Source organism: Vicugna pacos, chromosome 19, assembly GCF_048564905.1.
Source record: "Vicugna pacos chromosome 19, VicPac4, whole genome shotgun sequence".
In the NCBI taxonomy this organism is placed as follows: domain Eukaryota; kingdom Metazoa; phylum Chordata; class Mammalia; order Artiodactyla; family Camelidae; genus Vicugna; species Vicugna pacos.
Genome location: NC_133005.1, coordinates 39,637,692 through 39,665,417, shown reverse-complemented (window position 1 = coordinate 39,665,417; position 27,726 = coordinate 39,637,692). Strand labels below are relative to the sequence as shown.

Sequence of the window (27,726 nt, the reverse complement as noted above, 5' to 3'; positions counted from 1 at the left end):
CAGTCTGTAAACTCCCTGAAGCATATACCTGCTTTGAATCACTGACTGCACTTCCCCTATGCCTTGAACAGTGCCCAGCACAGGGCACGAGCTAGCAGGACTTTTTGAAAGAAATGAACACATCCTACACAGCAAAAGGGCCTTCTGAGTTCAGGGAGTGGTATCCGTCCTTGTGGCCGCTCCTCTGTAATTCTTTGGGAAAGTGCCGGGAGGGTCTGCTGGTACCTGTGTGTGCATCACGTGAGACTTGCCAGTTCACTTATCAGTGTGACCGGCAGGTGCCGTATCGCTTACAAATGAAAGACTTGGTAGGAGGGATATAGTTCGTACTTAGCGTGCATGAGGTCCTGGGTTCAATCTCCAGCACCAGCGCATTTCTGGAGGGACAGTGAAGAGGCATCATTTTGGAGGCAGGATGTGGGGTGGAAGATACTTTTGAGGAGTCAAGATTAACCTAAAATCACATTAGCCAAGTTACGCTTGAAAATCACTTGCCTAGGTCTCCTGTGGTGTGCGTAGGGCCTGGCATGTGCAGCTCTGGGCTCCTTTTTATACGCGTGCAAGGTTGAAGATCCTCGGAGCTGGACTAAGAAATGAGCGCGAGGAGCCCGTCCGTGCCAACGCGCTTGCAGGCGTTCACGTCTCCCCGCTTTAAGGCCGCTCTGTCCCAGCAGTGGATGATGGGGGAGTGGAGCGCTCGAAAGTGGCCTTGGTTATCGTGTGCTGTCCTCCTTGTCTCTGTGGCCTTGATGTGAGTTCATAGATTTGTTTGCAGTTGTGAGAATTAAGTGGGAGCGTGCAATCGAGTTTTATTAGGCTGTACAAAGGAGTGAAGTACCAGCACACGCTACGCCGTGGGTGGACCTTGAAAACACCATTCTAAGTGAAAGAAGCCAGTCACAAAAGACCACATATTACATGATTCTATGTATAGGAAACGTCCATAATAGGCAAGTCTAAGACAAAAAGTAGACGAGCGGTTGCTTAGGGCTGAGAAAGGGGGTAATAAGGAATGATACCTAAAGGGTACTGGGTTTCTTTTTGAGACGATGAGAATGTTCTAAAATTGACTGTGGTGATGGTTGCACAAAGCTATGAATATACTAAAAACCATTAAATTGTACACTTTAAATGGATGAATTATATGGTATGTGAGTTATATCTCAATAAGTCTGTTAAAAACAAAACAACTACATCCTGGCCCATCACAGAGAAAATTACTATGGAGAAAATAGAGCAGGAAAGGGGGAGAGAGTGATTTTGGTGGAGAGAGGTGCTCTCTCAGACGAAGTGGTCAAGAAATTCCTGGGTGAAGAGGTGGCATCTCAACCAAGACTGAATGAAGTGAGAGAATGAGCTTCGCGTGTATCTGGGGCAAGAGTGTCCACCGAGGGCACCTTGAGGGCAAAGGCCCCGTGGCAGGAGCGTGTGGTTGTGTTAAGGACCAGCAAGGAGCATGTGTGGCTGGGGCAGAGGGAAAACCGGTGAGAGGCTGGCGTGGCCGCCACTTACCCCAGATGACCTTGGGACGATGACCGAAGAGAAGCTCGGAGGGGCTGGGAAACCTGCCTGGAGTCCACGGATAAGAATCCCCCACCGATTTGAAGATCTGTGCTGAGTGGGTGCCCAGTCTTGAGTTCCAGCCCCTGTGCAGGGTGTCATCCGTCCTTTGCTGTCTTACAGGTTGTCCATCCCTCCTAATCTCATTGTCACAGTCACTAACTGAGTCATTTCACTATGAAGGTGTGTTCCTATGAGGAAAGTGGCTGAACCTTTGCAAAGAAAATGGGGGGAAAAAATTAAAGTGTAATGTGTGAGTTGTGTCCTCATCTTCTGTTCAAAGATTTATAACACTAGGGTGGATGCACAGTCTGTGTGTATTAAAAGACTTCTCCCCCAGACTAGTTAGGTTTAAGTGAATGACTGATGAGCGAAGAGTTTCCTGGTGAGAAACTTCAATTTCTAAGTGATGAAAAATCTTATGTGACATTGCAATTTCAAGAACGAGTCATTTTCTCAATTTCTCAATCTTCTTCCCTTAAAAATGCATAATGGCTTTGGGGAGTTAGTATGTATTTGGCCTAATGTGAGTCGGTGAGGGTTGGCCTTGCTACATGCAGCACCCTCAGTATTCCCACGTGTTCTTCAGCCACATTCTAAAGGAGAGTTGGGATACGTGGGTTCTGCCATCCATGGTTTGTGATGAAGTCACTGAAGATGAGACAGAATGGGGTCAGGACGTCCTCTGGGGCCAGTGACGAAGAGCAGGGTTGTAGGGTTGCGCGTCCTGCGCTGGAGTTCTGGGTCCGTGGCAGCTGGACCGCGGGCTGGCCCAGGGCTGTGGGGCAGCCAGTCTCTACTGGAGCATGAGAGCGGATGGTTAACATTCTCAGGAAACTCACAAGCTGGTTGTTAAACACAGCCTTTGAAAAAATTAAATTCTGCAAACTTACAATTAAATAAATGATATCAAACACAAAGGATGAGCTACATGAAATAAACTAGACACAAAAGGAGAAATATTACATGATTCCACTTTTAGGAGGTGCCTAGAATAGGTACATTCACAGAGCAAGAAAGAACGGAGGTTCCCAGGGACTGGGGGACGGAGGGGGGGATGGGAGTTACTAGTTGATGGGGACAGAGTTTCTGTCTGAGATGATGAAAAAGTTCTGGAAATAGTGGTGATGGTTATGCAATTGTAAATGTACTTAATGCCACTGAATTATAGACTTAAAATGGCTAAAGTACATTTTTAATGTGTATTTTACAATAATATATGTGTGTTTTATATAATACACACACACGTATATATATAACTTAAGAAAACAAACACTCAAAGATCACTTTCTAATGCTTTTCCTACGTTTTACCCTTGCTCTCGAGGTTACTTGCATGGTGAAAATAATACATGGTATTATTGCACATCTCCTTCCAACTCTGTATTCAGTGGCTGAAGCCCCAGCTGACATGATGGAGCAGGAACACTGTCCAGCTGAGCCTGGACAACCTCAGAATCATGGAAAAAAAATTCTTTTAAGCCACAAAATGTAGACATTTTGTGATATGGATATCTGGGTATCTCAGGGTTACCCAGAACAACTGCTTACCTTCAAAATTCTTTATGAAAGAACAGTATTTTTCTACTACATTTAAATCATTGGAACTATTACTTGTCTTGCATCTACACTGAATCCTTACTAATTCAGGTTGAATGAGGCTGGGTGACAGTATGAGCAGGCATTACCGAGAGATTTAGAAGCCTCAATTTTAATCACTCTCAGGTGATATAACTTTGTCTTCTTCCTCTCTGGACCTCAGGGTCCTCATCTGTAAAACAAGATTACGCTATTAAATTAAAATCTACTAAGCACCACTACATGTCAGGCATTAAACGGTGCTTGACTTTTCTCCTGGCTTATTGTGTAGCAGGGTGAAATCATCAAGAAAAAGACAGAGAAGATACACCACTGAAATAATACTGGAGAAGTGCACAAAGGAGGCAAAACCAGAGGAAACAGAAGAACGAGGGGAAGGAGGTCTCCGTACTTAGCTTGGAAGTAAGGCCTCTTTAGGGAGATGATATTTCAGCATCAGTCTGTATAAAAGGATGAGCTGTCTTTCTAAAGACTTGGAAAACAAGCTTCCCAGGCAAGGGGACAGCAAAGCAAAGAACTAATTTTGGGTGGTTGAGAAATAGCCAGAAGGCTAGCGCGGATGGAACAAGATGGTAAGTGGGAGACATGAATGAATATAGAAATGAATACAGAGACCTAAGAAGGATCAAAAGTAAGCAACCTGAAGGCCACCCAGGGCCTTGTATTACAGGCCACTGTTGCCCTTGATCAGTAGTTTCCAATCTCTGACAACCTGGCCACAGTCCCCAGTGGTGGCGAAAGTTGATGGACTCACAAGATAGAAATTAGTATAAATTAGTATAAAGATCCCATGATTTGGTATATATACAAAATAGTGTCTGTCAACTAAATACATCATCTCGTTTCTCATGTACCACTAGCTTTTCAATGTATTGGCAATGCTATTGTAATTTCCCAAAATACAAATCCACTTGTAAAAGTGATTGAGAATTTACAATTCTGCATTTTCCATTGTGTTTTTCTCAATCAATGAAAACAAATAGCTCAGCTATATCATGTAACTTTGAAATGTCTGGTTAAAAAAAAAAGAGAGAGCTCATATTCCAACCTGGAAGGACAAATCTTTAGAATGTCCAGACCCTTCCATTTCTAAAATCACAGAATATTCAGCTACAAGAAAATGTGTTGTGGCAAAAAGAGCATGTGGTGATTTTTTTAAAAAATTATTGTTATTACTGTAGCAAGAATTCATTGAGTACTTACTGTCTGCTGGACACTGTTAAGTTCTTTCATTTCAGTTACTCATCTAATCTTCAAAACAATTCATTACAATACTCATTTTACAGATGAAGTATCTTAAGGTTCAGAGGTATTAACTAAGTTGACCACGTTTATGCAAGTAGTAAGTGGTAGAGGAAGAGGTGAAGGTCTGTCCTAATAGAAATGTGTTGGTCAGGCATGGCTGTGTAACATATCACCCCAAAATGCAATAACTTAAAGTAATAAGCATTTATTGTTGTCAATGAGTCTATGGCTTCTGTCAAATGGTTCTTCTTTTCAAAGTTAAACTCACTCAGGCTTCTGTAGTCATCTGTGTGTTCAGTAGGTGGTCCCTCCCAATGCAAAGTGGGTTCTCTCGCATGTTAGGAGGTAGGCTGGCTGTAGGCTGGTCCATGATGGCTTCCATGGAGACACCTGAGCCCTGATGCGTGTGGTCTGCCATCCTCCAGCAGGCCACACCAGGTCTGTGCAGATGGCAGTAGCAAGGTTCCAAGTATGCACAGAAGAGATGAGACCTCTTGAGGTATAGACTGGGAAATGGCATACTGTTACTTCCACTGCATTTTGGTCAGAGCAACAAATCTGATATTCAAGAAGTGTCAAATGGACTTCATCTCTTTTTTTTTTTAATTGAAATATAGTTGCTTTAAAAATGTTGTGTTTGTTTCTGGTGTAGTGATTCAGTTATACCTACCTACATACAGATATTGCATATATATTCTTTTTCAGATTCTTTTCCATTATAGTTTATTGTAAGATACTGAATATAGTTCCCTGTGCCATATAGTAAGACCTTGTTGTTTATCTATTTTGTATATAGTAGTTTGTGTCTGCCAACTCCAAACTCCTGATTTATTCCTCTTCCCTTTCCCCTTGGTAACCGTAAGTTTGTTTTCTGTGTCTGTGTGGACTCCACCTCTGGATGGATGGCATTGCAAAGATGATATTGCAAAGGGTATGAATGTAAGGAGGGGTAAAGAGATACAGCCTTTTTTTTTTTTTTTTTTGCAATCATTCTACCCAGACAAAGGAAAATACAAGCTCTTGTGTTACTGAGGGGCAGGTAATGGGGCACACAGTTTAACCAGGAATCTCAAAACCAAGTAAGTTCTCCACTTGGGAGAACAGTTGGCAGTTTCTTATGTATACATTAAGCATACATCTACTCTAAAACCCAGTTCCATTCCTGGGTATTTATCCAAGAGAAATAGACATGCATGTCTCCAAAAAGAGTTAGACGGATGCATCCGTAGCAGCTTTATTCATAGCAGCCAAAAACTGGAAAAGAAGTAATAAATGTCCATCAGCAGATGAGTGGGTACACAGAGAACTGTACATCCACACAATGCACTCTGACCCAGGAGCAATTTAAAAACGAACTAAGGATGCACACAGCCGCATGAGTGAGTCGCAGAAGCGCTGTAATACTGAAAGAAGCCGGACACAAAAGCGTAAGTTTTGTCTGGCTCTGTTTACAAGAAGCTCTACTGAGCAAACCTGAGCTGTGAGGACAGAAAATCAAAACCACAGAGGTGGGCGGGTTGTTACTGGGAAGAAGCATGAGAGAGTGTACTGGGGCCCTGGAAAGTTCTGTTTCATTTAGGGCAGTGGTTACAAGGTGGTAGACATTTGTCAAACTTCATAAAACTGTACTAAAAATCTTTTCAATTTATTTTATGAAAATTGGACCCCAAGTGACAGCAACAGCAATAATAATACAGTCAAGCTATCAAAGGCTTTGTTAGAAAGGTTTGGAGGAACCAGCAGGGTTTCACTGTGAGCGTGAGACTCCATGAGTCACAGCATTAGGGAAACCTGAGCAGGGGGCCTGGGGGCCCGCAGGGAAACCTGCAGGCATTAAATGTGTCCTCACCTGCTCCTGCAACTACAGAAAGGGAGATGATTTCTTTTATATTTTCTAGAGACACGCAGGAAACGTCAACAAAATGTGCATGTAAATTCACTCCAGCTAGCTAGCCTCCAGGGAGGCTGGTTTTATTTTCCCAGGAGGTTGCTGGCAGGAGGAGGCTGACTCGCCGCCTTCCTGGAGTCCCATGGCAGGAGGGAGAGCAGAGATCTGCGGGGAGCTTTCTGTAGGAGTCAGACCCCACGCAGAAAGTTGTGAATCAGTTTCCTGGTGTTTGTGCTGCGTAGAAGCCAATGATTCTCTCACTCAGAACATCACTCAGAATGCATCCAGCTGTTTGATCAGGGGGACGAAGGAGCATTCTGTGCTCGAATTGGGTTGTACCATAAAAATGGACACAAATCCTGGTGCAGGACCTGCAAGCTACCCCCAGGCTGCGTTGGGGCAAAGTGGGGACCTTGTGGTGTGTATTTTTGCTTTGGGGACTTTTTTTTTTTTTAATAACTCATGGTCCCAATTTGGAATGCAGCCTCTCTCCTATAAAGACAACATAGTCTGAGTCATTTTTAAATCCCTCAGAAACCAACTGAGGAACTGAGAACATGTTGGCATGTTTTGAGCAGCCTGCCTGCATTATTCTCACTCAACCCACTCGAATCCTATTGTTCCATTTTACAGATGAGAAAGTTGTGGCTCTGACTTGCTCTCAGTCTGTCTGATGCTTGCTCTATGCTTACAAAGTTTAGCAAAGTGAGATTTTGGAGTTGCCTGTATGAAAATAGTTACATTTCATGTTTCCTTTTACAAATCATCTAAGAACAATCTTTCCATGTTCAGCTGAGCATCCCGCTTGCTCCTGTACTTGGGTTGATAATCACTGGCCCTGGAGTTATATTACTTTATTTGTGGAGTGAATGGAAAGAAAAGAGAATCAGGCTGAATGTGTAAAGGGTACATTTGTTCCCCTGGATGGCTTTGTTTCTCTCTCTCTGGTTCCAAAGGAGAAAAGTGGTGGGCGGGCTGAGTCACCGCGGGTCAGAAAGTGCCTGTGACTAGGAGTCCATGCTGTCTGCCGAGATTTCCAGATTTCACTTCTGTGCAGTTGTTTCAACCACCATATTAAGTTCTTGTGGCTGATTTGGGTTTAACAGTTTTCATAGTTTTGTTTGTATTAATCTGTCAATTTGCTTTGATCTTAAGAACTGGTGTCAGTGTAAGGAGCATAATAAGCCTTCTCTTACGTTGCTGTGCACTTATGTTGTGTAATTAAATATATATGTTAACACTTTGAGTCTATAAGACTTTTTTTCTTTGAAAGTGGTCTGAATATTACTCATATTTCACAGAATCTGCCTTTCACCACTGCTGCCCCACTATGTCTTTTTTAAGTGTAGACATTTCTCATATGTTCATAAAAAAATTTCAAACTTACTAGTAGTCAAAGAAATGCAAATAAAAACCAAATGCAATTTCCTCTTTGATATCTGCAAGTGTGTGTGTGTGTGTGTTTTAAGTTGAAAGTCCCGAGTTTCTTGGAAGAAACAAATAAATCCGCCACATAGTGCAGATAAACTGTAAATCAGCACAGCCCGAGGGGAGAGTGCAGTTTGGCAGCATGCGTCAAGAACCTTAAAAACACGACAACCACTACTCCAGGATTCAACTGGCCAGAATTCATGGAAGGAAGGAAGAAGAGAAAGGAAGGGAGGACAGAAGGGGAAAAGGAAGGAGAAAAAAATACGACCGAATGTCTTTAACACTGGAGATTGTTTACACTTTCCCCACTGGAATATGCTGCAGGCCTTTTAAAGGAGGCTGGTGGAGAATACTGAACATCATGTTTGAAAAGCAAAATACTAAACAGGCTCCACCTTTTCTAAAGTACATATGCTCTTAAATACGGAGAAAAAGGCTGGACAGATTCACAACAAAATGTCGGCACAGCAATTGGCTAGATGACGAGATTAGCAGTGATTTTATTTTCTTTTCATTTTGGGTTTTTTTTAATGCCCTACAGTGAATGAGTATAATTTTGGAAAGGAGTACGGTGAGCGAACCCCAGCATAAAACAGATTTGGGTGCAGAGTCCAGCTGCACCCATTCTTCTGAGTGACTTTGAAGAAGTTACTTCATCTCCCTCAATCTCTCTTTCCTCATCGGTAAGATGGGGATCATGTTTATGCCTATTTTTAAAAGCTGTGAGTATTAAATGAGATAATACACATTAAGGGACTTAGCATTGAGATTGGCTGATAGTCGGAGTTCAGTAAGTGTCATCTGTAATGAGAAAAGGATGATACAGATGATTTCTCTGAGTCAACCATATGCTTAAGTAAACATTTCTCAGGCTTCTGAGTATGCTAATCAAACATTCAGCTTCCACTAGGAAGTTCTGCTGGTGAGGGCGGAGAGAGGGAGAGAGAGAAAGAGAGGGAAATGCCCCGCGTTTTTACCGGCCCTGTAATCTAAAGAGACTTCGTTGGAGCTCTGAAAAATCATTGAAGCCTTTATTAATCACAGACCAATGGTTCTTTACTGGGGACAGTCTCCTCCCCCACCACCCAGAGGACGTTTGGCAAAGTCTGGAGACAATTTTGGTACTCACGACAGAGCATCTAGTGGGGAGCGGCCAGGGGTGCTGTAAGCATCCTACCATGCACAGGACAGCTCCCACCACAGAGAAGCATCTGCCCCGAAGCTCAGCAGGGCTGAGGCTGAGAAGCTCCACTCCTGCTGTTATCATGCAAGATCTGACCACTGGAGGCCTGTGGGGTCGAGGGTACTCACAACAGAGCTTCTAGCAGGGAGTGGCCAGGGGTGCTGTAAACGTTCTCCCATGCACAGGACAGCTCCCACCGCAGAGAAGCATCTGCCCCGAAGCGCAGCAGGGCTGAGGCTGAGAAGCTCCACTCCTGCTGTTATCACGCAAGATCTGACCACTGGAGGCCTGTGGGGTCAAAGGAGCTTATTGTCTCACTACCTTTTATCCATGAGATGTTGTTGTGTGTGACCGAAATGAAAACATTTTTAGGAAACCCCCCTCACCGCACCCCACACAAACTGTTACTTTTCCTCTTCAGGCCCACTCGATCTCAAGACCTATTGTGCACAAGACCTTAGGTTTGTTATCAGGGTTCAAAGATGAAGCATGTTTCTATTTTTGTCTTTCAAGATAAAGGAAAACAGATTGAAACCCAGGGTGTAAATGGGAGACAGTTTGAGATTTGGAGTCTAACCAGTGTGAGTACAAAGCTCAGCTTCCTCACCTCCTCTGCATCTGATCCTGAATAAGATTCTTCACTTCTAAAGTTAGTGTCCTATGAGAAGAACAGGGCTAATGGTACCAAGATCAACGAGGCTGATCACTGTAATTGAAATTAAAATGAAAGAAGAGAAAAGAAGAAGCACCCTTGACAGTTATTCTAGCAAGAGCCGGGTTTTTTGGTAACCACTTCAGAATGCCCATCGAAGCTCAGTGCACTTGACCTATAAGCCAGCGGCACCCTGACTTCAGCGACAGTAGATTTGATCAAACCAATTGCAAGGAAGGTTACAAATACCAGTTGCTGGACAAACCTGTTTGCTAAAATAACAGGTGCTGACGCCATGCTCCTAGGTGCCAAGAAAGGAGTTCACAGGGCAGCACTCTGCCGAGATGTGAGTTATCAGATCAGGAGTAAATGTCTCTGGTTCAGCAGCAGCAGAACAGAGCTCCAGACGCAGAGCTGGAGAACAGCTTTGCCTCCTGTACGGCAGACGCTCTTTCAAGAACCTGAGTCTGCAATGAGAGCCCATAGATGGCTTTAAAAGGTGACTCTCATAAGAAGTAGAAGAGGCTGTTAATGAACGCCATGGTGTTCATTCAGCTCACTAGTGAGGCTGCTGCCTTCATTGCACACCTCTAGGGGGCGATGCTCACACCCTGACCTATTTGAACTGCACCTTCGGAGTTGTGCAGTTCATAGCCAGCTTGATCATACTCGGTGTCCCTGCTTAGGGAACAACAACAATAATAGTAACAAAACAACAATAAGTATTGTAATATTGGGGGAGTTTTTTTTTTTAAAAAAACAGCCTTACTGGCATGTACTTGAGACACAATATACTGCACAATTTTTTTTCTTTTTACTTCAAAAAGATTTTTGAGGGGTTGGGAGGAGAAAAGGAGTTGCAATTAAGAAACTTTTTTCTCTTTTTCTTTCGCTTTACTTTTCAGTGGAGGTACTAAGATTAAACTCAGGACCTCATGCGTGTTAAGCATGTGCTCTACCCCTGAGCCTCCGCCCAAAACTGCACATTTTCAGAGTGCAGTTTGCTGTGTTCAGCCCTACGTGTATATCCTGTGAAACCATCACCACCCAACAGTGCAGCGAGCATTTCCTTTCCTCCCAAATTTTCTTTGTGACCCCACTTTTCTGCTGCCCCCTGCCATCACCAGGCAACCACATCTGCTTTTTGTCACTACAGGTGAGTGTGTACTTCCGTTTGTGGAGTTAAATGGAATCAGAGAGTATAGAGCTCTTTTTTTGACTAGCACCTTTGAGCATAATGACTTCATGATTCATCCATATTATCCCATGTCTCAATAGTTCATTCCTTTTTATTGCCAAGTAGTATGCCACTGAATGGATAAGCCATAATTAGTTTATCCAGGCCTTGTTGATGGACATTTATGTGGGGTTATTTTCAGTCTGGGGCTATTGCAATCAAAGCCACTATAAACATTTTTGTACAAGTCTTCCTGTGGACCTATTTCCTTTCCTCTTGGATAAACACCTAAATATGGAATGGCTGAGTCATAGATATTGGGTGTGTTTAACATTTTAAGAAACTGGAAAACTATTTTCCAAAGTGGTTGCACTGCTTTTTTGCTTTCCTACCAGTGGTGGCAGAGCATTCCAGCTCTGCATTGTCACCCACGTTTGGTAAAGTCAGTATTTTAATTTTTGCCAAGAATATCATAAATAATAAAATAACAATGAGAATATTTTTAACTGTGAAACTGGCAGGAGAATGTTTTCATTATTAATACCCAGTGTTGGCAAGGGAACAGGGAAAAGCACTCAAATACTGATGGTAGAAATGTGAGTTAGCAGCATTTTCTGGAAGCCACTTTGGCAGTGTATCTCAAATGCCTTGGAACCTTTTATTTCATTGAGCAATTCTACTTCTGAGAATTTATCCTGAAGAAATCTGGATGCATGCAAACGTACATACCACAGCCTTGGTCCCTGTGGAGGGAAGGTTTGCATCCGTTAGTCTCCTTGAGAAGCATAAGAGTCGAACATTGGAGGTTGACAGCTAACAGTCCACAAGTTAGATCCGCCCTTCAGACCTGATTTCTGTCTCCCAAAATGTTTTTAAATCATTTCTTTCTTTTTTTTTTTTTGTCTGTACTTCAAAATGAGGAGCTGTCACATAAAACCCTAAATTTCTAAGCATTTCTTGAAAAATTAGAAGATCGGACCCACCCTGAGCCCCCCAGAAGCCCATAGAATGTATCACACTCCTGTCCGCACCATCCCTCTAGTCTCCTGGGAGCTCCTTTGAGAGTGGACACTAAGATTTATTCTTCCCCGCCCACCCCGCCCCAGTGCCTGACACAAAGAATAAATATTTGTTGAAAAATGAATGGTTAGAAATTACAATTGGTTCAAAGTGTGTAATTAGTTGAGGCTAAGTCAACTGGAAGACTGAAGGGCTGTATTCTGTTGGTTAGGTGCCAGCAAGATTCTCTCCATCGTTGGTGAGAATGTAAATGAGTTGCCCTTGCAGAAGCTTCAGTAACACCTACCAGGGTTTCAAAGCCGCATACTCCTTGATCCGGTTTTCCCACTTAGAGGAATTATCAGATGGATACGCTAGCCTGTGGGCAGTTACGAACAGCAATGCTGGAAATAATCTAAATGTCTCTCAATAGGAGACTGAGTAAATTAATGATCATTTATACAGAGAGAGATTCTGCAGCTTGAAAGGATCTGTGCAGACAGAACAATCTCTGTGGTTAAGTGAAAAGGAGAAGATGAAAGTGTGGGATGTATCTACCATTTGTATATACAAAGTGTGTGTGTGTGCATGTGCGCACGCACACTTGTATTTGCTCATGTATTCATACAGCAAGGTTTCTTTCTCAACCTCAGCACTGTTGACATTTGAGGCCAGAGAATTCTTTGCTATGGGGGGCTGTCCTGTGCATTGTTAAGACCCCCAGAGGTCAGTAGTTAACTATCCCTCTGTTGTCACACCAAAAATGTCTCCAGAAAATCACCCCCCAGTTGAGAACCACTAGCACAGAACATCTCTGGAAGAATATACCAGAAAGCTGTAACTGCGGCTTTCTCTGAAGATGAAAACTAGAGGACCATGACCAAAAGAGGAAGGGAAACTTTATTTTCACCTGTTTGAACTTTTAACACATAAATGTTATAAAACAGTTTCATTTACATTTTTTTTCTGGTGTCCAGATGCTTTCAAAACAGAAACCGCTTTTTTAAACTGAAATATGTTTGACATGTAACATTATATATGTTGAAGATATACGACATGTTGATTAATTTAGAATTGCAATATGATTGCCATTGTAGTGTTAGCTAACACCTCTATCAAGTCACATAATTATCGTTTCTTTTTTTGTGTGGCAGAAATAACTAGGATCTAGTCTCCTAGCAAGTTTGTTATTTATAACACGGCATTGTTGCCTGTAATCATGACGCTGCGCATCAGGTGACTGGGACGTACTTGTCTCCTAGTTGCAAATTGGCACCCTTACACATCTCTCCTGGTCCATCACCCCTCCCCACCTCAGCTCCTGGTAACCACCATTCTACTCTCCAAAACAGAGACAACTTCAGAAAATACAAAAAAAAAGATCAATTGACAAAGAATCCTCTTGTCTCCTTTTGGTCTATTTTTTTAAAGTAACAGGATAGAGCATAGATTACATGATTTTTTTTTTTTCCAGTTTGCCACATTTGCCAGGTGGGAAAACTGAGTTGAGAAAATGAAAAAGTCCTAAGGCCACGTGATTAGTGATCAGTCTGCAACTAGCACCCAGATTCCCTGAGACCCAGTCTTCGCTGCCACCTCGGGCACGGAAGTCTCTGCTGTAGAAAACAGACCTTCTCAATGAGTTAGAAACTCAAGAAGGTAATAGTTGTCTCAAGGCGAAACTGGAGCTGTTTCCCAGCCAGCAAATATCCCTCTTTGTTCCAGAACAGTTGAAGGTGTGCACGGGGTCTCCCTCCAGCCCTGGGGCCTGATATGTGACTAGTTCTAGCTGAAAACTTCGTATCTAATGATAACTGTTTATAACGGGGGCCACCATCTCTGTGCGGTTTACCTCCTAATTAAGTTCTTTTAGTGAATTATCTATGAATCATAAGTGGTATCTGTATGGTGCTTTGGCAAGTGCTTCCGCCTACAATCCTAGTGTCATAGAAACCCTACCAGAAAACTATGAACAAACTTTACTGATGAGGAAATGGCTTCAGAGAGGTGCATTAACTTGCCCACCGTCACATGGTTAGTTAAATCGAGGAGGCCATGTTTGCAAACCAAGATCAACTGAACCTTTGCTCGCTAAGACCCTTCATGAAAGTCTTACGCTTGCCAATAAGAGTACTATTAAAAGTAAAAATAATTTCCCAACTCGGGGATTAAATTCTTAATTAAGAACACACACTAGAATGGAGACAGGTGTAACTAGACTTATTGCAGTGATCATTTTGCAACATATACAATATTGAATCCTTACATTGTATACCTGAAACAAATATAATGTTGTATGTCAGTTATACCTCAGTAATAAAGAACTCAAAGCAAAGAAAACCTCCACACACTAGGAATGAAATAAGACAGTAAAGCATGTAGCATTGTGCCAGGCATATAGTAACTGCCAACTGTTAGTCACTATGCTGAGCCAGTATTTTCAAATACTATATATATACACTATACACACACACACTCACATATAGTATATATACAATATTGTATATTGTACAAATATATATAGTGTATTATTGAAGCTATCTTAAGTTGATAGTGTAGGGGTGAGGTTTACTGATCAACCTGTATTATTTGGCTGCACAATGTTATTTTAAACATTTGAGTTGGTTTCTGACATTTCAAAACTGAGACATTTCACATGCATCATCTAAACGCATGGCATCTCCCAGAAAACTGGCGCCTATGGGCTGGGGCTGTGGGGCCACTGACCTCACAAGACAGCATGAGTCCTTTCTGGTTCACCACAGGCTCTCTGCTTGCCTGAAGGAAGGCCTGTGGGTTTACCATTTCTCACTGGTGGTTAAGAGAGAGGACTCTGGAGTGAAATGACAAGTCTTGGTTCTTGGCACTGTGGCTTCCTAGCTGGGTGGCCTGAGACAAATCGTTTCACCTTTTTGAGTCTCTCCTGGAACCGTGGTGATGCTTAAACAAAATAATCTGCAGAAAAGCACTTAGCATGTAGTGCCTAACACATAGAAAGCGTTTGATAAAAATCAGTTCTTTCTGTCATTAGACGTGGGAGGCAGAGTAACAGCCCCCAAAAGATGTCTACATCCTAACCCCTGGAAGCTGTGAGTAGGGTCCCTTACGTGGCAGAAGAGATGTTGCAGGTGTGATGAAGTAAAGAATTTTTAAAGGAGAGAGGATGTCTGATTATCCAGGTAGGTCCAGTATAATCACGGGGTCCTTGTAAGTGAAAGAGGGAGGCGGAGCAGGGGGGTGGGGGTTGTCCGTATCCAAGGAGATGTGATGATGGAAGCCAGAGAGTGAAGTGATGCTCTGTGAAGATGGAGGAAGGGGCTGTGAGTCACGGAAGGCACATCGCCTCTAGAAGCTGAAAGAGCCAAGGAAGTGGGTTCTCCTCTAGAACCTCCAGTGGGACACAGCTCAGCTGACAGCTTGATCTTAGCCCAGGGAGGCACATTTTGGATTCCTGACCTCCAGAAACATGAGATAATGAATTTGATCTGTTTTAAGCCACTAAGTTTATTGCGGTTTCTTACAGGGCAATAGGAAACTGATAGGTTATTTCATCCTCACAGCAGTTCTGTGAGGTGTGCCTCTTCTCCCCATTCTGCAGAAGAAGCAGGCTCAGTAATGATTAGGAGCATGGCCCAGGGACTCACAGCAAGAGAGTGGCAGGGCCCAGAGTCAATTCTGGCTCTTTCTGAAGCTCAAGTCCAAGCTCTCCTTATACCTCCCAATTGTCTAGGATCACTCAGCTTCTACTTGAATAATCCCAGAAACAGAAATATCCTTACTTTCCGAGGCTGCTCGTTCAGAGGCAGAATAGGATCCACCATGATGCCTTCCATGTGCTGAGCTACTTTCTGCTGCACAATGCAGGAGGTAAGACACTTTTAATTACACGTGAAGCAGCTCAGCTGAACTAGTGGAAGTAAAAGGGGAGTGGGGGGTCTATTACAAGGACACAAAGCTATCTCATGAGGCCTGTGTCCAAGAAGGCAGTTAAGATTCTGGAAGAACTAATACCAAGAAACGGGAAGCTGAAAATAATCCAGCCAAGCAAGACCCTCTATCTCCCACCTCTGCCTCTCTGCATTTCTCTCTGTAGACTGATTTTCTCGGCTACGCCACTGTCTTGGTGGCAACTAGCTGTCCCAGATTTACTCATTGCAGACCCAGTCGTGTAGAGAGGCAGCCTGGCAGTCCTCAAGGAGAATTCTGCATTCCCCAGAGAAAGGATTGGATTGTTCTGGCTTCTAGCAGGCATCCATCCCTTGTATGATCGGCTATCAACAGGCAGGCAGGGCTGCAAAGAACAAATATGGCTTCCAGAGACTCATCTCGCTGGAGACAGTGGACTCAGGGTGCACAGGGGAGCGACGGAGGAGTCGTTGTGGGCTGAGCTGATACTCTAAGAGATACTGCATTTATCTCCCCAAGGTTTGCCGAAAAAGCAATAGAGATAGTAAGGCAGCTTCCTCCACGTGGAAGAACTTTGAAGCTTTCAAAAAGCTCTCTTCCCTTGTGGTCATTTCTTTTCCTGGGAAACATCCCTAAACCCGTCAGTCATTCCTCACCAAGACAGTTCCCAGATGACTCATTAACCTGACTACTCGCCCCCCGCCGGCCCCCTCAGCCTGCACAACTTTGCAACATCCTCGTTCAAATTTGTAATTTGTCTCCATAACTAACCTCCCTTCTCCAAACGTGGGCTGTCTAGCTCATTTAAATTGTTTTCTTCCTTTACCTTCCTTAGACCCACAAGGCATGTACTGATTCTGTTAATGCAGCCTAAGATCATTTCCTTGGCAGCTGTATACATCTGGCTCAAATTGAGCTTGTGGCCAACTAGAAGCCCCAGATCTACTTCCCAGGAACTGCTGTCTGGCCAAGTCTCCCCATTCCCAGACTTTAATAATTGATGCCAGAATCCACATCAGCCCCTGGTAAATATTCTCTTCTTTCTTCCAGTCCCCCATTTGGCGCTACGGAGACCATTGTGAATCTTGATCGCATTATATCAATTTTTTGTCTGCTAGAAACTTCATCTGTATATCTTCATTTTTCAGTCCTGAACCAAAATGATACTCAAAATAGACCTAAATCATTGCCCCACTGCACACCAGCGAACCCTTCCTCAGTTACCATGGCTCTGTTAGTCCACGTCGAATATACTGAAAACATGCTGCAAGTATTTTACGGTCTTATATTCCTGGAACAGGAAGGGTGGCTTTGCAAATTCCTCTGATATTTCTGATGTTTAATTTTTGTAAGGACAGAAAACATCCAGGATGATTATAATCCAGGGCATCGAGGCTCTGGGAAAGCCTCTGGACGTCTTTAATTCAGAAGAATTATAATAATGCTCCTTGAGTCAGCGCTTACTGGCATTAGGGAACTCCCCTCTCGCATCAGCCCAGAGGTGCTCGTGTTGCCAGTTTACAGGTGAGCAGCCACGGCTGCACAGGAATAAGCAGCAGACCTGAGATCTGAATGTAGGCTGTTGGTTCACAGCCTAAGTTCTTAATCCCAGCACCAGGGGTGGGCAAATTTTTTTCTGTTAACGGTCAGACAGCAAACATTTTGGACTTTAGGGACTGTACAATCTGTGCCTTTGTAGAATGAAAGCAACTGTAGACAATGCATAAACAAGTGGGTGTGACTGCGTTCAAATAAAACTTTATTTACCAAAGCAGGCTGTGTTCAGATGAAGCTTAATTACAGAATGCCCCATTTGGCTCATGGACTATAGTTTACCAACCCATCCTAGAATGTTCTTCCTTCCAAATCTGCATGGCAAAATCCTACTCAAACCTGCAGCTCAAATGTGACCTTTAAGTTACAAAACTAGACATAAACCAGATTTTATGGATTTTAAACCAGATTTCATGGATCATAGCCTGCTAACCCATCCTCGGCCATCATGCCTTCTGATTTGGTAGGTCAGTTTATCTCACTGAAGAACTTTGAGTTACTGGCTAAATGGAGATCAGAGCCAGAGCCAACAAGACTGACAACTTTCAAAATACATAAAGATCCATTCATTTCCTATTTCGTGCTGCCCTGAATGGCAGTAATACCTTGTAAGGCCATTTGTTTTGATACCTTTTTCTACAAATCCCCAAGGTAAATTTATAACAATCCAATACATACACGCACGCACGCACGCACGCACACACACCCCTCCCCTTGCTCTGAGTCCAAGCATATTATCTCAGCTTCCTGGTGGCCACACTCTTCCCCTCTGGCCAGGGCATTTTAGCATTCTACGATGCAGACCTGAGTGCTGTACTGATAATGAGTCCTATTTGTTCTCTCACGTGCATTTAAAAAAAAAACCAAAACCAAACAAAACCAAAAAATAGAGAGTTCTACTGGAAGTTAGAGTGAAAACAAGGAAATGGCCCGGGCACCAGAAGAGTGAAGATTGATTCAGGTATAATGGATGTCCTGTGGCAGGATAAAGGGGTTGTGACCAGGGAAGAACTCACCCACAATTTTGAAGAACAGGTGAAAGAAATCAGGACCAGGGCAATACGAACCTGAGCAAGTTGAAAAGAACAAAACAGGCATTTAATGCTGACCCAGAGAAGGTGAGCATTTCCAGAGACGGAGCCCCCTGCAAACAGGAAATGCAGGCACTGGAGATATTCACTGGGCGTTTTGTAGGCGAGGCTGTCCTGTACATCTCCGGCCAGCTTAACCTGAAATCTCTCAGCGTTAACAGTTTTCAGGCCAACTGGTAGGTTGCTTTAACCTTCAGATACATAAAAAATATAAACAGTAAAAACTGGCTGGTTTTAATGACACAAGAAGACATAGGTAACAATAGCAAAAGCCCTGGACGTCTTTTATCAGGTTGATTAATTTTTTGATGCTAAAATAAGACTTGTTTATTTGTTGTCTAATAGCCTTTAATAGATGTGTTATGGCCAAGTGCTTAAGAAAGCAGGAGCCAACATCAGACAGTGCAAATCTCAGCTCTGCCACTTGGTGGATTTCAGCTGTGGAGTGAGCCCAGCTTCTTTGAACCTCATCTTCCTCATCTGTAAAATGGGGATATGAATAGAACCTGGGTCACTAGTGTTGTACATACCACCAGGTGTTCCCAATTTCTCCAATCTTGCGGAGATGCTAGATTTTACCCCCAGTGTAGTGGAAATTCTCGAAGCATCTGGAGGAAATGGAGGTGTTTCCAGAAGCCCCTCACCCATCTCTGCCGCTGGAGATTTTTCCTTAGTCTGTGGTGCTCATTACCCTGCCTCCCATCACCACCCCGCCACCACCACCACTCCCTCCCATCTCTGACCTTTTCTCCTTTCTCTATCTCCCCTAAGTTCATGAGACTTCCACCCACCTGGAAATCCCACCTCCTTCCCATTCTGTTGTTCGAAATGATCCTCATCAATTCTCCATCTCCCTTGACCCCGCTGATACCATACCTACATAGTTGGACTCTTCTACTCGAAGAAATCATCTCAGTGTCCATCAAGAGCATTGTCCTTTTGACCTAGCAACTCTATAGCATACAAAGATTTCTCTCTCTGATAGGTTCAGGAAAATACTGTACATTGAAGCAATTCCTGTCAGCACTGTTTATAACAGACGAGAAAGAAACCACCCAAATATCCAGCAACAGAGAACTGGTTAAATAAACTTGTGTGTGATCACAAAGTGGGATGTTTTGCAGCTGCAAAAAAGAAGGAAGCAGCTCTCTGCTCTAATGTGGAAAGACACCAGGATGAGTGGGGAAAGCAAGGTGTCTAGGAGGGTGTATGTTACACCACAGTTTGCCTTGAGAAGGTGAAAGATTGAATGAGAAAATGTTATGTGTGCTTCACATACAAAAGAAAACTCTGAAAGGACACTCAAGAAACTAATAAAAAGAGACCCACGGAGGTAGTAATGGGTTGGATGGAAACAGGAACATGACTTCTCACGATGTCCTTTTTTATATTGCTTACTTTTCAAACCAAGTGAATGCATTAACTGTTCAAAAGCTTGAATTTTTTAAAAAAGCTATCAAGGTGTTTAGAACAATGATAATTTTCTAAGGGAATGTTACTGCTCGATGTGAAAATACCTTTATTTCTCTGCACTGTGTTAAAAATTAGATGAAATCAGCTGAATAACGTGCTTGGAGTGGTATCTCCTGCACAGAAAGGAGTATAAATTGAGGCCTTTCGCGGCAGCACCTAGAAGTGATCAACAAGGAAGGCGCCTGGGTAGCATTATCACCGTGTTCTCTGTGTATTAATGTGGCCTCCAGTAAAGAGACTGAACTTTGATTTCGTAGCAGCCTGAGTGGCATCCTGCTCCAACGCTCGCTGGCGGTGTTACCTGGAGCAGGTCAAGTCAATTCCAGGTCCTCGGGGAAGCTGCGTGTCGTAGGGATCATTACGTACTATGAATGGGGGCTGTTTATTCATTCCTTCACCATGTGAGCCTTTAACTACTAATAATGTGCCAGGCTCTGGTTTGGGGTGAGACAAGACCTTAAATTCTTAAATTCTTCTCAACAGAGAGCAGTTTTGCCTTTTAGGAAACACTGGCAACATCTGGAGATGTTTCAGTTGTCACAACTCAGGGTTGGGGAGCAGAGGAAGATGCAGCTGGCATCTGGTGGGTGGAGACCAGGGATGCAGCTAAAGACCCTGCGATGCAAAGGACAGCCCACCACGAAAAGTTATCTGGCCCCAAATGTCAACAGAGCCGAGTCTGAGAGCCCCTGCCCTACCCTGTTCTAGAAGGGGAAAGAGAAAACAAAGTTAGAATAAACAAATAAAAGACTATTTGTGATATTGCTCTGTGCTACGAAGTCAGTACACCCAGGAATGGGCTGGAGTGACCTGGAAATCTATTGTAGCTGGGGCGGGGGAGCAGAGGGGGTCAGGGAAGGCTCCCTGAGGACAGGACATTTTGGCTGAACACTGACAGGAAGGAGCCAGGCAAACTGGTGTCTGGGAGCACTGGAGGCCCAGAGGAAAGGGAGGGCAACTCCCTGAGCTTGGCTGGTTCAAGAAACAGAAGGAAGGAGACTTTCCTGAAATAGAGTGAGCAGAGGGGGCTGGAGGGGATGCGGGGAGGAGCGGGGGCCAGACCACCTGCTGAGAATTTTGCATTTTGTTTGAAGTTCAGCGGGGAATCCACGGAAAGATTTTAAATAGGGAGGTAGCATGATCAGCTGTATGTTTTCAAAAGACATTTTGGCATTTCTGTGAATGATGCATTGAAGGAGGGCAAGAATGAAGCAAGAAAAGCAGGCAGAGGGGGAGGGTCTAGCTCAGCAGTACAGCATGTGTTTATCACGCACGTGGTCCTGGCTTCAACCCCCAGTACCTCCATTAAAACAAATAAATAAGCCTGATTACCTCCTCCCCCAAAAAAATTAACAAAAAGAAAAGCAGGTAGACGCACCCTCCAAATGAGGGGTGGGGGACACCAGTGAAATGATCTGAGAGAGATTTTGGGAGGTAAAACGCACTGGGACTCAGTTGAGAAGAGAGTTAGTTGGAGAGCGCAGATCAGCCGAGTCACCTGTAGGAGCACCCTGTAGACAAAAGCACCGACAAGCAAAAGGGGTTTTAGTCCTTCAATCTGCAAGTTATAATTTAGTTAAAACCGAACTTCAGAATGCCGTTTAAGAGGTGAGGGCAGGCATAGTTTAAGTGGTAGAGCTCATGCTTAGCATGCACGGGGTCCTGGGTTCAGTCCCTGGTAACACCTGTAAGCATACATACATACGTAAACAAACATAATTACCACTCCCCTCAAAACAAAAAACAACCCCCCAAAAAAAGAGTCTTTAAAAAATGCTGTTTAAAATATCCAGTTTTCCCCAGTTGCCCCAGGCAGAGGATGGAACAGGGGGAGCTGGCAGTTTTTGTCTGAAACTTGGAATGAAGACAGCGAAGATGAGCACTGGGGAAGTTAAGAAGTCTAAAAAGGCAGCAGTAACTCCAGTTTGGGAAGGTTACAAGAGACAGTCGGTGTGTGCAAACTCTCCCAACAAGAGGATAGCAGAAAACTAAGGAAATACTTCAAATAAGAAAAGAATATTCAGAAGAACACAGGTCTCCACTTGGAGTCCGATGCTGGCATAAACAGTAGGTTGTCAGCCCGTCGACAGTGAAAGATCCACGTCAGACAAGGCATTAACTGTGGTCCACGTCAAGCCACTTCCAAGTGGCTGTTTAAAGATTTTTAAACATAGGGGATATTGTTTATGAATCGTAATCTAATCACCCAAGCAAAAAATGACACAAATTCCATGGCAACTGTGGACATTAAAGAAGTGTTTTAAGGACAAACTCCACATGAATCCCTTATCTCCCTTCCTTGTAAATTTTACTCACCAAATGAGAGCTTTCAGGGGAAACGTTATGGGGATGAAGACCATTCACTCTAGGGGGAAAGAATCCCACTGTGAAACTGATGTCTAAACACCACTAACACTGTGGGATTAAAAGCCATAGATAGGCATTATTATGTTTTATATAAAGTCTAAAAATAATAATCAGGTAATAGTAATAGCAGCTGTTGTTTACCGAGCTAAGTGTTCTATGTGCCTTAGCCCTAATTCTCGGATGGATTTGAGAGCTTCCCTTTGTAGATGAAGGAAATGGGTCCAGAGAGGCCGCCTGACTTGCCCAAAGACACACAGCTATTGAAGGGTGTCCAGGCTTCTGACCCTGGCAAGTCATTCTCCAAATCATGCCCCTTGTCACATCTTGAGCAAACAATCCAGTACCTCTGGGCACAGGAGAGAGAAGAACAGAGATCTCATTTTCAGAGGCTAATGATCACTAGCCTTAATTGGACCCCCTCTGTTTGCCCATTTCTAAGGCTCAGCGCTTCACTTAGATCGTCTCATTTGATTCTGATAACTCCAAGAGTAGGCACTTCTAGTATTTTCATTCTACAGCTAAGGAACCTAAGGCTCAGATAGGTTCAGTAACTTTTCTAAGGACCACACAGCCACTTAGCAATAATACGGGGTTTGAAACCCTAGGGTGGGGCTGCAGAGTTTACATACTTGGCCAGTCCCCTGCAGTGAGCAAATGGAAAAGGGAGCAGAGGGAGGCAGGAGATGAGATGCAAGTTTAGATGCAGCTCAGATAGAACTTCACTGCATCCTATGCTGGCTTCTTATCCTAGCAAGTAGGGAAATGGCAATTAAATTATCCTTTGAGGAATTATTCAGTGTATGTCTCCACTTAATTATCTGTAAGAATCTTGTCTCGCTTACTGTCTTGGGCCCAGTGCCTATGACAGAGCCAGTGCATTGTCAGTGCTCCACTCATGTCTTTTGTTTTGCTTTTTGGTTTTTTTGGTTGGAGTCAAGGAAGCAATCATTGGAAAGGGAAGTGTGGAGAGTCACAAAGTTAGGGAGTCATCATTCCAAACTAGAAAGCAGGCACATTCACTTCCTGCCTTCCAAAATCCGATCGCATTCTTCCAGAAACTTTGTTCTAGCTTCATGTTGATTCCTAGATCAAAAGTTGTTCTGCATGCATCCGATCAAAGAGGGAAACTAAGAAACAGCCAGCCACACTCGTAACTCCAGCGTGGAATGTCATTAGGTCTATTTAGAGTAACATCCTTAACCTCTTGGTAAGTGACATCCTGGGAGCGGCATTCCCTTCATCAGAGCCCGGGATGTAATTCTTGTTTCTGGGGTGAGACGCATTCTGCTGTGGGTCGCTGTCCTATGCTGATTCTTATTGACCCAGCTTTCCCCCCTGCTCCCCGCATCTCTGCAGCATCATAAGTCACTTGCACAGAAAGTGACTGTGGTAGGAAAAGCCTGGAAGAAAGCTGGCTCCAGGAGTCCTGCTTGGCCTTGGGAGATAATACTGCCTAGCGGTTAAGAACAGGTAGCAAGAAACAGATTGGGGGTTCAAAGCTCAAGCCTTTGAGTCCTAACTGGCTGCCCACCTAGAAAGCTCATCGCCCCCACTGCCGTGACATCTGCTATGTTGAGGAAATAAATGTAGGTGGAGGCAAGCCCATAGGAATGCACTTCTCTTGGTAGGATTACAGTCTGGGATTTTTCAATTCAGCTGCATCCTGCTTCAGTATCAGACTCTGCCACTTTACAAACTGGGCTTCCTGTCCTCCAAGCCTTGTCTGTATGGAATTATTAATAGGACCTCCTTAGAGTGTGGGAGCCAAGATTAAATGAGATGAAGAGTATAAAGCATTTAGTACAATGGTTAGAGGGGGAAAGTGCTTGATAAATGATTGCTACTATTAATGTTACTAACAACCATTCATTTATAGAAAGAGGTCTCCAAACGTTACACAAAACAGAAATCTTCACTTTGCTCTCTTGTGTTTTCTTCCCCAAAAGGAAACAAAAATTTGCAGCCAAGACAAAAATGATAGAACTGCTCCAAGTTGGTGCAATAGTTTACTTTTTAGGTCACCATGTTTATACTGGGGCGATACTGGTGTATCCGTTAGTACTAAAGCAAAGGGAAGAGAGCAGGGACGTTCCCACTGGCATCCTTGGTTTTCATTTGTTACAGTGCATTTTCGTCTCTCTTCTCAGCCCGTCCTCCCAGTGATCATCTACATTTCTCAGGTGTGTGTTTCCTGCACAAATCCCACCCACCTCACTCCCTGTATGCAGGAAGATTAAGTGGACAAAGACAAATTCAATTAAGCTGCAGGCTTTGGTGACCAGCAGCTATTCTTCTTGGAGAACTGAATCCAAACGTCTCGGGGGTGGGGACGTGTGTGCAACGTGCTTCTGATTGGAGAGGAGGCCGAACTTGAGTATAAATCACTCGACAAACGGAGCTCTCCTCTATTAATCTTTTATTCAGAAACAGACACAGTTTTAAGGGGAAATTAAAGGCAATCAATAAGCAGGCTTGCCTGGGCAGCTTCTGAGCTTGAGATGCAAATATTATTCCAAATTCTGGATGCCAAAGAGATCCCTCTATTGATATGTTAATAACCTCCTCGTGTTTCTTTGACCTCAGATCCTGGCAGGGCGTGAAGCTGTACTTACAGGAAACAAAAGGAAAGCACTCGTAGAATAAACATTTGCTAAGTGGACTTTGACTGTAAACCCCAACTTGTCCTGTGCTAAGGAAGGGATGGAATTCTCCAGGAGCCAGGTACCGATGCCCTGAGTGTTTAATATGTTTGTTTATGTGTTTAAAGAGCTGCCATGACTGATTCTTCCTCTGCTGTCACCTGACATTTCAGCTTCACATCCGTGACAGCAAATGTTTGGGAATTGTCATCCCCAAACAAGGCAACCTTCGGCAGCTGGAAGTAATCAAAATTTTGATTGCAACCAAATATTGATCACCAATTTATAAATTCAGAGTCAAAAACAAATTCAGAGGAAATTTATTTAGCACCTACTGTATGCAAGATATTGTGCGAGGGTACTGGGGATAGACAATCAAGCATGTTTGATGAGAAGCTTATATTTTTAGGGGCAGATAGGCAATGAACAATTTAAAAAATAAAGATAAATCAAGTTGTGGTGAGTGTATGAGGAATGAAACCAGATAATGGAAAAGAGAATAACTGAGGGGGCTGGAGGAAGGCCTCTCTGGAGAAGTCATGTATGTACAGAAATCCAATAAGGCCAGGCCAGTGATGGGTAGTCCTCAGAACCAGCATTCCCAGCACAGGGACAGTAAGTGCAAAGGCCCTGAGGTAGGAAACAGCTTGTGTTTGAGGATCAGAAAGTTGCCCACTGTAACTAGACTGTAGTGGTGAGATTATGTCTCACCACCAAGCAGACACCAGATCATGCAGGTTAATAATACTTTATGAAAAATTAAGGGTGTTAACTCCAAAAAATTATTTCTTCCTCTCAGTAGAGGTGCACATCTAAACTTTAACCCTGGACATTCTAAAAGAATCTCAAAGGTCGACCAAACATACACTTTTAAAGGATTTGGGTTTACCAATAGTTAGAAATTCCCTCTATTCTTAAACAGATATTAAATTCTAGAACCACATATGTTAGCCTCAGTATCTGCTCATCAGCGTCAAGGTTTCTAGCTAATTTGCTTTTCCAGATCTAAACTCAAACAGAGGTTAATCTAATATATCGTGTTTCTTATCTTTCACATGCAGGGAGTTTGCAGTGTTTCCTAGCAGTAGCTTTCCAAGTGAACTGATCATCTACAATGTGAAGCTAAATCTTTCACAAAAGCCCATTTTCCAAACTCTGTTTTCTTTTAAAGGTTTTCTACATACCAGTGTACAATTGGTGCTGTAGCCAGCCTCTGAGATGGACCCCTTCCTCCTGGTATCCCCATCCTTGTGTAACCCCCTCCCCATCATATCAGGATTGGTCCATGTGACCAACAGAATATACAAAAGTGATAGGATGTCCCTTCCAGGATTAGGTTATCAAAGCCACTGCAGCAAATCCCAGGGCACAGGCATCTCCAAAGATTCTGCCACCTTTTTGAATGAGGGATATGTCCTTGAATTTCCCAAGTGGCCTGTCTTCAGCAGGTAACAACAGAAGATAATTGACCCTGTCAACAGAGAAAGTGCCCTAAGATTCCTGGAGTTTTACAAGACAAGAGATCCTGGAGATGAAGAAAAACTGAACTGTCTTCTGCTGTGGTTGAGAAGGTTTAGAATTCTGGACAATAGCAGGCTAGCGGGGCAGGTGAGAGATCTGACTGCCAGGCTCTGCTTTCCCCTCTCCTGGCTGTGTGGCCCGCGGCAAGTTACTCGGTCAGGTTCCTTACTTATAAACTGGGAACAAAATAATGCCTATTTCATACGGTTATTTGATCAGCATATGGGTTGATTTGTAAGAGCACTCAGGGCTGTGTTTGGCACTTGGCATGTGCTGTACATATTTTGCAAATATAAAGAGCCCACGAGAAGGGACTGTTTCGGACACTTTGCTGAATTAGGTGCTATGATGGTTCCTGTTTACAGATGAAGAAACTGAGGCTTGAGGATGTGAAGCAGCTCGGCCACAGTCCCAGGGCTCCTGGGGGTGGAGCCAAGATTCAAGCCCATCAGTTTCGGATCTAGGAGCCTGTGCTCTGAACATCCGTGTGGTAGCTGGGTCCAGAGATAATCTGATCTATAAATTCACACATAGGAAAACTAGTTTTCAAGAACGTTTTATAAAACGTTTGTGCTGATATATAGGAGTGTTTTCTTCCATTTTTGCTCTATCTGTGCACAGTTCCTCCCTCCCTCTCTTCCTTCCTGTGCATCCTTCCTCCATCCCTCTCTCCCTCTCTTCCTCTCTTTCCAAAGCAAAAAGGGTATATAACTTAATGATTTTTTAAAAAACAATAAATTTTAAATGTCCCATGAGGTTCCCCCCACCCCCAGGAGACTTTGACAATGTCCAGAGACATCTGTGGTGCCACAACTGCTGGGGGGTTGGAGACACCGGCATCTAGTAGGTGCCCGTTTTCCAGATGAGGAAATTGAGGCCCAGGGAGGTGAAGTCACTTTCCCAATGTCACACATTAAGGAGTCAGGAATTTGGCCTGAACCCTTCGTTTCCTGATGATGAATGTTCTGTGAAAATCCCCCAGCATTTCCCTCTGAAGAGGAACCAAAATGGACTTCTCTTGCCCCGCAGAGTGAAGGATTTGGCCAAGGCACTTTAACTAACAGGACTGCGGTGTGTACCAGTTGTCCCCGTTCAGACTGTTAACTAATGGCATCCATTCCAGGCGGTGCCAGTGCATACATTTTTGTTACCAAGTATTTGGTCACTGGCTATTTATCTTCCTTTAACTCAAGTCTTTTATTTCTCTGCCCAAGCCGTAGGTCGGTAGAGAGTCCCTGCTGTGAAGGCACACACAAATGACAGGAAAAAATCCTGATTCACTGGAAACAGATTGCATAAAGTCCACCTCCTTTTGTTCTTATTTTTGGGTCGCTTGCCCCATTTTTAGATATTATGTAAATCATAGGAAAATAACCTAATCTTCAGAATTTATTTTTGTACCACAACCAAGGAAACACTGCTGCGGGGAAGTCTTAAGGTGA

At 43.5% G+C, this 27,726-nt stretch overlaps 1 long non-coding RNA gene across 2 annotated transcripts in view; it reads left to right on the top strand.

Moving 5' to 3' along the window:
- The window catches only part of LOC116284318 (uncharacterized), a 31,653-nt gene extending 4,790 nt beyond the window's left edge, over positions 1 to 26,863 (top strand). For both annotated transcript variants that reach the window (XR_012061850.1, XR_012061848.1), the window contains exons 3-4: positions 24,708 to 24,845; positions 25,825 to 26,863. This is a non-coding gene — a long non-coding RNA (uncharacterized lncRNA). The remainder of the gene's footprint in view (positions 1 to 24,707; positions 24,846 to 25,824) is intronic.
- The last annotated feature ends 863 nt before the right edge of the window (positions 26,864 to 27,726 follow it).